Here is an 11,131-nt window from a genome sequence, read left to right as displayed (position 1 = left end):
CTTTTGTCTGCCGGGCGATAATCGTAGGGCAGCCGTGGGCAGCCGGGCGTGCGTGGCGGAGCAGCGGAGCTCTTCGGGCTGCAGGACGGGCAGTTTCTTTGTCTCTGCCTCCGCTCCCAGCCCTGCCTTTTCCCTTCCCACTCTTGCCTTTCTCATTCACCTCATTTGAAATATTAGAGCCTGAAAAATGCATGCCCTCAAGAGCTGAGAGATTCCCAGCTGGGGCACTGGGAGAAGTGTTTGGGGTTTTTTTTTAATTATTACTTTTTTTTTTTTTGGTTGGTGGTTCAGACACATTTTCTGCCTTGTCTGGGCTGATTTTTTTTTTTTTTTTTTTTTGCCTGCTTTGGGGCTGGGCTGGAACGGGAAAGTGCTGCTGTGGGAAAGCAAGGGGGACAGTAAGGGGAGGCTCGGGGGCCCTGTCCCTCGGCGCAGGAGCGGACGCGGAGCCTCGCGCAGAAACGGCTGATTATTTCCACTCTGGGAGGGGAGACCCAGGAGGATTCTTCCTCCTCCTCCTCCTCCTCCTCCTGAAGGAACAAACTTTTGAGGGTCTCGAGGTGAGAGATGCTTCCAGCCCCTCCGCCAGCCGGGAGGAGGAAGGAAGGTTTCCCCCGTTTCCACGTGCGGGGCTGGGAGATTTGGGGAACGGAGGGGTGATGGGGTTGGGGGGGAGATGAGGGAGCAGGAGGGAAGGGGTACAGTCTGTGGAGCACCGTCTGTTTTACAGAGCCTTTTCATTGTGTTTTCTCCTCGCCTGCCCGGCCTCGCCGCCCTGCCTGCTCCTGGCAGCCCGCAGCAGCACCCTCAGGACAAGGCCGCCCCCCCCTCACAAGATGGCACCCCCACTCAGGGGTCTCTGCTGGGCCGGGGTCCGTACCCCTTTGCCTGGGGCTGTTTTCCTTTCCCCACCCTGAGTGCCTGCAACCTCTCAGACCCGGGATGGCTGTAAGGACTAAGATAAAGCCGCTCCACAGGTGGCCGTGGGCTCCTTCTCCCCTCAGCGCCCCACAGCATGGGCTGACCCCTCGGCTCTGCTTGTGCTGGGCCCATGGGACCCCTCCACCATGTCACCTGTCCCCGGGGGGAAGCTGGGCTCCTGCCTTTTTCCTCAGGAGGGACTTTCTCTGGGGGCTGAGGACCTGCCCTGGTGAGATTCGGGGCCAAACTCTGCATCTGGCCCCTGCCTGGTTGTGGCCATCTCATAGGCTCAGTTGCCGGACCAGCCCTGGAGAGTTGACTATGCTGTGCTCACCCCAAAGTGTGTCCACAGCCGGAGCAGTGAGGGGTCTCCTTGCTGCCTCCATCAGCCCACTCTCTCCCCTCCACAGAGGCTTTGGAGCCTCTATCATCTCCCTCCCCATGGCCTCTTGTGCTTGGCTGCCTGTCCCAGCTCAGGAGCTCTCCTACATCCCTCCAGCATGCCCAGCCCTCCACCTTCTCCTCTGTGCCTTCACCCTCCTTAGCTTAATGCACCGTGTCTTCATACTCTAGCCCTAGCGCACTGTCCTCCATCTCACTCCAACCCACGATGACCCTTCTGCCTGCCTCGGCACTGGTCTACATGTCCCTGTGATGGGTTTGCCAGCAGACCTCTCCCCTCAGCCAGCTAGAATGACTGGGTATTGGGGAGGTTGTTTTCCAGCAACTGATCCCCATGCCATGGTCTGTCTGGAGTACGATGCAGTAAAACAGCTGTGGGACCTCAGAACATGGTCCGTAAATAGAATCAACTCTTTCTTGAAGTTCTCCTTTTCCTTCATAGCCTCGCATCTCCAGTTGCTCTGCTTAACCAAGGCACTATGCCGAGGTCGGTATCGTAACCCACCATCATGGGCAGGCCCAGGACAGATGTGCTTTTGTCACTCTTCATTTCTCCATCAGGAGGTCAGGGAAATGGATGCAAGGGCAGAACCATGACTCTTGGAGATCTCTTGGTTCCCAGCTCTTGGGAATGAAAGGTTTGGCAATGCTGCGGTAGGGACGCTGTGAACATGTTGGAAGCATGTACAAGGAGCCAAACTGGGTGTGACTGTCTGACCCCACTGTATTAACTCTGGGGAGGGGCCGCCTGGGATGATCAATCATTTTAACAATGTGAAAGCCTTTAAGAACACTTGTGTCTCTCTCTTTCTCTTTCCTCTGCTTTTGCTTCTAGAAAGAGAACGGCAGGACGGCACCTCGGCACATAGGGGCTGCTGCCAAAACCCATCCTCCGCTGAGGCAGCAGGGACCCTCCAGCTGGAAGAAGCTTTCGGGGCAGCCGGGGGAATCGAGGAATCTGTGCCATCATGGGGGTATTATGGCTGGCCAGGTTCATGCTGGGATGTACAGCAGTTATGTATGTGGAACAAGCCCAGGGTCAATATGAAGGGGACTTGCAGACAGACAGATTTGCAGGCTACGAGGAAAGACAGCCAGCAAACAGAGTGAGAAGAAGAGGCCAAGACACTTTACGAGGGTACGTTTAATGTTCTTTTCTATTTTACAAAGCAAAGCTTGGGTTATTATCATAGCACATGCTTACAGACTCGCCTTTCCTTGAGCTCAGGAAGGAGTCTGCTCTGCAGACCTACGGTAGGAGGAAAGCTCATGCCACAGGGGACAGCCAAGCGGACTCCCACGCGAGCCGAGCTGTGCGCTGAGCTCTGTGAGGGGATCACGGCACCTTAGGGCTGACCTGCCAGGACTGTGAAGAGCCATCCACACCCTGCCTGTTTGTGGGAGGGTTGCTGGGCATTTACCTGGAGGGACGGCTGTGGCTGGGCTTTCTACCGTCGCTAGTGGGGATGCTCTCAACTCGGGTTTTGACCCTGGAGTCACCCTCGGCTCTCTGCTACCTGTCAATGCTGTGGGCTGTTTGAGAGGTTATTGCCTCTGATGGCTGTTTTTACATGATGATTGTTGCTAATGTGAAGGTGTCACACTGTCCCTTGTTGTGCGGCATAGTTGTGGCTTGTGGTCTTGCCTATAGACAAACCGGTGCGAGAGCTGGACCCGTGAGCGTTTTCCACCTGAGGAGGGAGACAGGGCTCAGCTAGAAAGTCCCGAAGCCAGTGCTGGAGCTCAGCTGTGTTTGCATGCTCTCAAGATGGTTCCTGGCCCCAGCATTGATTCTGGGTTATTTTAAGTCTGCCTGGCTGTAGTTCCTGGAAAGTGTTCCTGTGTCAGTGGGCAGAATCAGAGCAGAACGTGATACACGCGCAAAGCCTGGGCTGTGCCAGAGTCCTCCGGCATTTGCTGGGGAATGCTTCTTGAATGGGATGGAGTGCTGTGCTTTCAGCCCAGACAGTCAAATGTGCTGTGTTTGGGCTGGAGCTGGAACACAGAGCCTGGCCGATGAGCTGCCAGGGGCAGGGCCGTGGGGCTGGCGGCATCTGCTCTTGGAATTCGAACGTGCGTGGCCACTCCCTCCTGCTACGGCAGATTCAGGAAAGATGGACAGCAAGTGTCCTGGGGGTTTGGTCTTCTCAAAACTAGCTACCAAAAGCAGCCATGAGCTCACTCGCAGGGTAGAGACACCCTGGGTCTCCCCTAAGATGACCCGTAAGTACTTTTGCCATGCTCCTCTCCTTGAGTCCCTCATCCCTCAGATAAAACATCCCAAATCTTTATGACTATTGGGGACGAAGGCCGTTTCTTGAAAACGATGGGATGACAGTCTATCAGATCCAGAGACTCTTGTTCAGCCTGCCTGCCCAGGGCTGTGTGGGGTTGATTACTGTGCTCATAATGGGGACAGAAAGGATGGGAAGGAGTTGATGTGTGCATGGATAGTCCTGTCTCGTGCAGCCCTGTGAAGAGAAAGGAAGGGCAGAGCAAGGAAACAATGAGTGTTGCCATTCCCACTGGCACCCCAGAGAAGGTCACTGGTGTCCAGCGGTCTTATGGCACTCAGTGACTTAGGTGACCACATCCTGTCTCAAAAATGATTTACAGCTTAAATCCTTTTGACTTTTGGTGAGTCTGAAGGATCCAAATCCCAAGTGCGGTTTAAAAATGAAGCTTGGATTCCCAAGTTAGAAATTACTTCTGTAAACCCTTCTCTACTTTAAAGCCTCAGATATGGACTGCCATTTAAGTAAAGTAATACCAAATTATCAGTTGTGTAAGTTCTTAGATGCCACACAAGAAGTTTGAGGTGGGATCAGAATCAGGCCTGAAGTGTCTGGCTCCCAGTCCCCTGCAGAGAACTGAGGACCACACTGCTACCTCCTCCAACTTCTCTTCTGCTTTCCTCATGCCCTCTGAAGCAGTTGCTGTAGGAAAAGAAAAATCCCCACTGGGATAAGAGCAGGGTCTGTTTAAGGAAGTCTGTGCAACTATAATTTAAGACAACTGAAGAATCATTGTTTCTTGGCCCTTGGGAGAACAGCCTTGTTTCAAGGGAGGGAATCGTGGTGGGCAACAGAGGGGAAGCTGGCAAAACTCAGTGGCTGGAGCTTCTGCCCCAGGCGCTTCCCATGCTCTGTGTCAAGTGACCCTGACGGTCTCCTCAGTTTTGTGTCCAAATCTCTCCTTCAGGATTTCCAACCCTTCAGCAACGTCGCGCTTGTAAAATAGAGATTTTCAAGCAGATAAAAACCACTTGAGATGAGAAATCTATTGAAGAGTGATGTTTTAAATAATGTCTACTGGGCTTAGAAAGCAGCTACAGATGTCACCAGTTGCAATGCTGTAGATGGGTCTGGCAGCCAGTGAAAGCCATCTCCTGCAGAGCCACAGACCCAGTAGTTTTTGTTGTAGATTCCCCAAACAGCGCTAGTCCCTCGTTCTTGGAACAATTCCGGAGAGTTGCAGTTGTGGATCAACATCTTCCCTGACCTGAGTTTTGCTGTCTTAAGGTATTGGGATTCTTTGCTGTGAAATATAACTGAGTTGGATAACGCTTCTTTGGGAAAATCAGCTAAGTCACAATTTAAGGTTTGGTTTACTCACAGGCTAGCACTGCATTAGCAACAGAAATGAATGAACCATGAGTTTCTTGGTGGAATTTTAAACGTGAAGGAAAGTAGGGTTGGTTTTTTAAATTTGGTGTTATTTTACAGTGTGGGCGTCTTATCTTGACTATTGTGATTTGTGGAATCATTTATTCTGCAATGCCGCACCCCTAAACACACATCTGAATGTTCAAACACATTTATCTGTGCTGTCTGTTTTAATGGTTTATGACACTATTTCAAATATTTGCTTTGGCGTTTGCTTTCAAAGACCCACAACTCTCTCTTTCAGAGAGACAGACTAATTTCAATCCAACTTTCATCTGAAATATCTTTGGTTCTGAGGCTTGCATGAAAGGAATTTAAATAGAACTGGAATTAAAATACAGCAAAGCTTAGCTGCATCACATGGGCCTGAGCTGGCAGCTTCCCTGGTGAGCCCTGGGCCACCACCCCCAGCCACCCTCCAGAACACTGGTTTCTGTGAGAATGTTTAGAAGTTTGTATATCGATTTTTTGAATGGAAGGAAATGGACAAACAGATTTTGAGGGTTCGCTGCTTAGATCTAATGGTGATGCAGTGCAGAGTCCTCTTCTCCTTTGTGGAAACCTGCTCAGGGCTTCTGGACTCTCTGTAACCCTGGATTATTTGTTCCTTGAAATCATTTGTTTTGCCAACGCAAGTTAATAATTGTTTTCTTTTCATACACCATGCTCAATACCTTCTATACTACCAGATTGCAAAGCCTTTTACAATGTTAACGTGCCGTTTGCAGATCATTTTGTCCATGGCAGAAATACTTTTGCTCCCAAAGAGGCATATGACAGACAGACACACACATTAGAGGACTTAAAAGACAGCCACCTTGCTTGTCAAGCTAGATCTGACTTTTGTTCTACCATTTGTTCTTATATGTGCCTCCTTTTCCCTTGGGTGGGTGAAACCACAGATTGTCTCCACCTCAAACTTGTGTTATATCACAATTTGGACAAGTAAATAGAATGACGCTGCAACTACACAGAGAAGTGGGACCCAGATGTCTTTATAGGGAAACTTTTATCAACTCTGGAATAATCAAATACCCACTCATATCTGTTGCTTCATCCTTTGTTTTCTCTTAAATGTCTTCTCCTACCCATAGCAGATAGCAGAAGAAACTTCCTGTGGGTTTCCCAGGAACATCTGGTAAGGCCAAGTAGCACAGGATCTCTGTGCTCTTTTGGTGGCAGGTTACTTTGTGTGAAGTCTTAGTCAATTAGTACTAAAATAAATGCGTGGGATCTTTAATATCAGAGAGCTCATAGTGAGAAACTGCTCTTTGGTAACTCCAACGTGACCAACACAAGCTCTCCTTGCTGATGTCTGGAGCTCACTGTCCACGAGGACAGTTGGAGATGTCTTGTTGGTAAAAGAGGGTTCAGCAATGCAGGAGGAAAGACTGTATATGTTTCTGCTGGAAACATATTTATTTGGAGCTCCGTTCCCATCCCAGTCCCCTTTAATAAAGGGAAAAGTCTGAACTAAATGCAAAGCATGAAATAAATGCAAAATAAACAAGCCTGTTATTCACCAATGCCTCTACAAATAACAATTAATAAAGCAATGTGGAGCAATAAATCACAGCCAAAGCCATGATTTAATCTGTCCTTAAACTCATTAAAGTAGAGACAATTTAAAATGACCGTCTCCTGAAAGGAACAGCACTGACAAATCCATTTATGAGGTAGGATTTGAATGGGATTATTAGTTTAATGAACTATTGAACAGTTTCCAAGAGCAAGAATGTGTTTAACAAAGGGGAAAGAAAAGATGATTAGTCTGCAGCCAGCTGAGCTGTTCGCTGGCAGTGCGATTTCCTGTAAGTCCATGGCTGCCTGTTTTTTCAAGTAAGAATAAAGGCTCAGCTATAGCCTGACTTTAAACACAACTAATTATGTCAAGCCCATTAATTATGAAATGGCCACTGCAATTGAGAAGATGGATGAAGAGAGGATGTCTGGGGAGGCATTTGCCATACCTCTTCCATTGCTCTGACTTACGCAAGAAGACAGAGAGGTGTCTAAATTAATTGTGGGGAATGGGGAATACAAGGAGTTTCCAAGCTGCTCAGCTGTAGGTTTTTGACACCTTCTTAGTTTCCATCTTGCCATTGGGGAATGGAGAGAAAAGGCACATTGTGACTGCTAAAGGCTGTTGGGATGTAAATGGATTCTTCCCGAAGCTTGGGAGCTCAGATGCAGTGGAGAGGGAAAACCATGGGCTGTGATTCTGGGCCTGCATGGCACCAATTTAAACTGGAGCTGACACTGGGGTGGTGTTTACTGTCAAGGGGAGGTTTGTAATAGCAGAGATGAGTTTCGCCACTTTTGCTGTTCACTCTGAGGTGCGCACAGAGAGCAGATGATTTCCAGCATGCAATTTCCATGCATTTCCATCTGACTCCATCCCTGCCATTGCAGTTCCACGAGCACCTTAGTACAGGAATTATGAAAGTTTTTTTTTTGGACCAGCAGCAATTGTAATTTTCTTCATTCTTGCTTTAGGTTTATCAGAAACGCGTGCCTTTTAAAAAGAGCTGATGCCCAAAACACAACCAGTACTGTCAGATGTTATGATTCAGGCCTCGATTCTGCCTCTGCTAAGTTGCAGCATAACATTTTAGTTGACTTTGTTGAAAGGAATAAGCCCGGGTGGGAGTCGGCAAATTTTTTCTGCAGTGTTACCATCTCTACTGCTCCTGTAAATCTAGTGAGAGGTATTGATTTCCTCGAAGTCCCAGAGTGGAGTCCTTTAAATGCAGAAGCTCAGCTTTCATTCCTTACCAAAAAAAAAATAATATATTTTCTTGACCTTGAAGTTGTAGAAATCTCTCTTGAAAATGAAACCCTGGTTAGAGTAAGAGCCAAGGTGCTACTAAGAAGCAGTGGAAGCTAAAATGTCCCCTTTCTGTGGTTTAGGCAACCAGACTCTGTCCTACTGATTGTGTGGGTTGATTGTGTAAAAGTCTCTGTAACTATGGTGATTTAAATACTTAAAAAAGCAAATTTGTGGGGTATGTCACTATTTGCGGGATATTCCCCCTCTGCTCGACACTGGTGAGGCCACAACTGGAATACTGTGTCCAGTTTTGGGCTCCTCAGTTCAGGAGGGACAGGCAGCTGCTGGAGCGAGTCCAACGAAGGGCAACCAAGATGATTGAGGGATTGGAGCATCTCCCATATGAGGAAAGGCTGAGAGCGCTGGGACTCTTTAGCCTGGAGAAGAGAAGGCTGAGGGGAGACCTTATTACTACTTACAGATATCTAAAGGGTGGGTTGAAGGAGGATGGAGCCAGAGTCTTCTCAGTGGTTCCCAGTGACAGGACGAGGGGCAATGGGTGCAAGTTGGAACATAGGAAGTTTCGTTCCAACACACAAAAAAACTTCTTTGCAGTTGGGGTGACAGAGCAGTGGCACAGGCTGCCCAGGGAGGGGGTGGAGTCTTCTTCTCTGGAGATTTTCAAAACCCGCCTGGATGCAGTCCTGAGTGATGTGCTCTGGGCAGCCCTGCTTTAGCGGGGGAGTGGGGCTGGGTGATCTCTAGAGGTCCTTTCCAACTCTGAAAATTCTGTGATTCTGTGAACTAGACCAACTGAAACTACACGCATGTGTAGCCAAAGAGTAACGACGGGACTCCAGTACTTATTAAAAATTCCTGTCTGTAACGGACTGTGCTGTTTGTGGTTGCCCACATGTCATTGCAGTTGGACTAGATGATCGTTGTAGGTCCCTTCCAACTGAAATATTCTATTGTATTCTATTCTAAATACTGATTTCCTTATGAGATGGTGAAATGCATGTTCATAGGACTCTCCATCTTCAAGGAGGTAGCTTTGGGGCATCTCCACTTAGAAATTATGAGGAAGAACATGGCAGTGAAGAGCATGGTCAAACTCTAGCAAAGCTTTCTTGTCTTCTCCTACCACATTTCTGCCTTGGGCAGGACATGGGTGCCTGTGCTCCAAGGCTTGCTAAAGCCGAGTTTAGAGTGAGGGTACATCTGGAGCTTCTGTCACTGTGATCCAGTCACCTCTTGAGCACATCTTAGCTGCTTCCAGGTCCACATACACCACACATATAAGCCTTGATATTTATTCACAGAGCCAGAGATTAAATAGTACGAACAACAGAAGGAACAAAATTAAGGCAGCAGCTGGAAACTTCTGTCTTAAGACTCTTGTTCCTAAATTTTCCCTGTGTCTTGATTTATATTGTGAAATGGTTGATCTTGGACTTCTGGCCCAGGTTGGTTTCTCTTGTTATTGGCAGAAAACATGAAGGCAAGTATTGGCATGGCAAATGATTATCTGGCATAGAAGTTAATAGGTTATATGGGTTTTGTTTGGAAGTATGAAGAACTGGATTTGAAGTTTTGATTTATTTCAGAACTTAAGGGGGGGGGAGAAATGGAAGAGTTGGTAATGCTGCTTTCCAAATGAAAGTGTTAAGCAGTTCCTGGAAATGAGTTGCATTTTTAGTGTTTTTCAAAGGAAAGTCTTCTTTATGGTTCCTTGCTGATATATAGGATTTAAACTTAAATGTGCATGAATAAGGGAAGAGTTTCTCTACTGTCACTCATACAAAATGTGCAAAGATTGGAATAAAGGGGAAAAAATAGTATTGTTGACAAAGAAAAGCTGTATAATAAAAGATTTTACAAACCCTCTTTGCTAAAAAAAAATATAAATATTGTAAACATTATTGGGCTTGAACTTGGCATTAACCTAAGTAGATGGAATCCAAATCCTATACAGTCTTTGTAAGACTTCCCTTGCATTTTGTTTCATTCTATTTATGAAACTGAGTAATAATCATGCAACTTTAAAAAATTATTTCCATTGGTCTCTTTTTTTTTTTTTTTCTATAATTTTCAGCTAAAATTTGGGTGTTTACCCTGCAGTTGGATTTGCATGGCTCGGGTCACCTAAACTTGGGCAGCACTTTGTTGTAAGCATAGAGATTTATTTTGGTGTGAGCTAGCCACCATGGTGGCAACCAGGCAACCTTCTCAGCTTGGCTTTCTCTCTGTGTATGTGTGTCTGGAGTCCACGTGTGCAAGGGGTTCTAGGAGACCTCTGCCTGAGGGCAGGGAGGATTTTTTGAGCCAGGGCTGCAGTTTTGTACTGGGGAGGTCCCTGGTGAGACTTCCCTTCATTGTAGTCTCTTGCTCCATCACCTTACTGATGCCCTTACCGATAGATAGCTGCATCTCAGCAGGAGAAGGAAAGGGGGCTGAGATAGAGAGATCTGTAATCTTTCAAGACTGCATGTCTGGATTGGAGATGGCCTGTCCCCGAGGCACCCAAAGCTGCCCTCTGCTCTAAATTAGGGTAGGGAATTCAACCCTGGGCACAGAGACAGGAGAAGTACCATTGAACATTAAATAGGGCCATTTAATGCTGTTTCAATTTCAATCCAAAGGCAATTTAATATATATTAGAAGTAGAAATGTAATAACCATCTGGAAAAAGTAAGTTAATTTCTCCCCATTTTCTAATAATATAAAAATGAAAACAGTAAACACCTGAGCAACTTTGTTTGAAACTACATAATTGCTCAGTTAAATGGTACATATTTTGATGTCATACATTTTCCTGGTTAATTAAAGAAAGTGCTAAATTAGGTGTCGAGGCTGTCTTTAGTTTCAGATCATTCATTCTCTAGGAAAAGATAACTAAAACATAAAAACAGAGGTGAAAACAACTACTTACGTTAAGGCTTCCTTTCTGTTCACTAAAATAACCAAGAAAAAGTCGTCTCCGTTCACTTAAATCAATCTTTCTTGTCCAGAGCCCCTCCGGGGTTCAGGGAGGAGGAGCAGTTAGTGATGCACTCTTCCATCTCTTCCCAGACCTCCCCGTTTCCTTAAGGGGAGCCATAGTGGAGGATCAACTGCTGAATTCAGGTGCTTGAAAGGCTCCTCTTGCTTTGAGTATCTTATGTTAAAGTCTTCCGAGACCCAGCTCCTTGGTCTGGGCTCAAGCGGAGACCAGGTCAGTGTTGCTAATTAGCACAGCTGAGAGAGATGCTCGTTAACACTACCAGGGTTTGCTCAGGAGGGAGCTGCGCACCAGTTCACACCACTGTTATCCCTGGGGATGGAGGTGGGGGTGCTCCAGGGGCCAGGGAAAGTAAAGGGTCTCCAGCAGGAA

General features: G+C 47.1%; 1 protein-coding gene across 1 annotated transcript in view; it reads left to right on the top strand.

Moving 5' to 3' along the window:
• Positions 1 to 2,363: 2,363 nt before the first annotated feature.
• The window catches only part of LOC104282767 (fibrillin-2-like), a gene marked incomplete at its 3' end in the record, with an annotated part of 106,314 nt that continues 97,546 nt past the window's right edge, over positions 2,364 to 11,131 (top strand). The window contains exon 1 of the mRNA XM_009880890.1: positions 2,364 to 2,461. The remainder of the gene's footprint in view (positions 2,462 to 11,131) is intronic.

The sequence above is a fragment of the Charadrius vociferus genome, unplaced genomic scaffold (genome assembly GCF_000708025.1).
Source record: "Charadrius vociferus isolate BGI_N301 unplaced genomic scaffold, ASM70802v2 scaffold2003, whole genome shotgun sequence".
Lineage (NCBI taxonomy): Eukaryota > Metazoa > Chordata > Aves > Charadriiformes > Charadriidae > Charadrius > Charadrius vociferus.
This window is presented reverse-complemented; position numbering and strand designations above follow the sequence as displayed.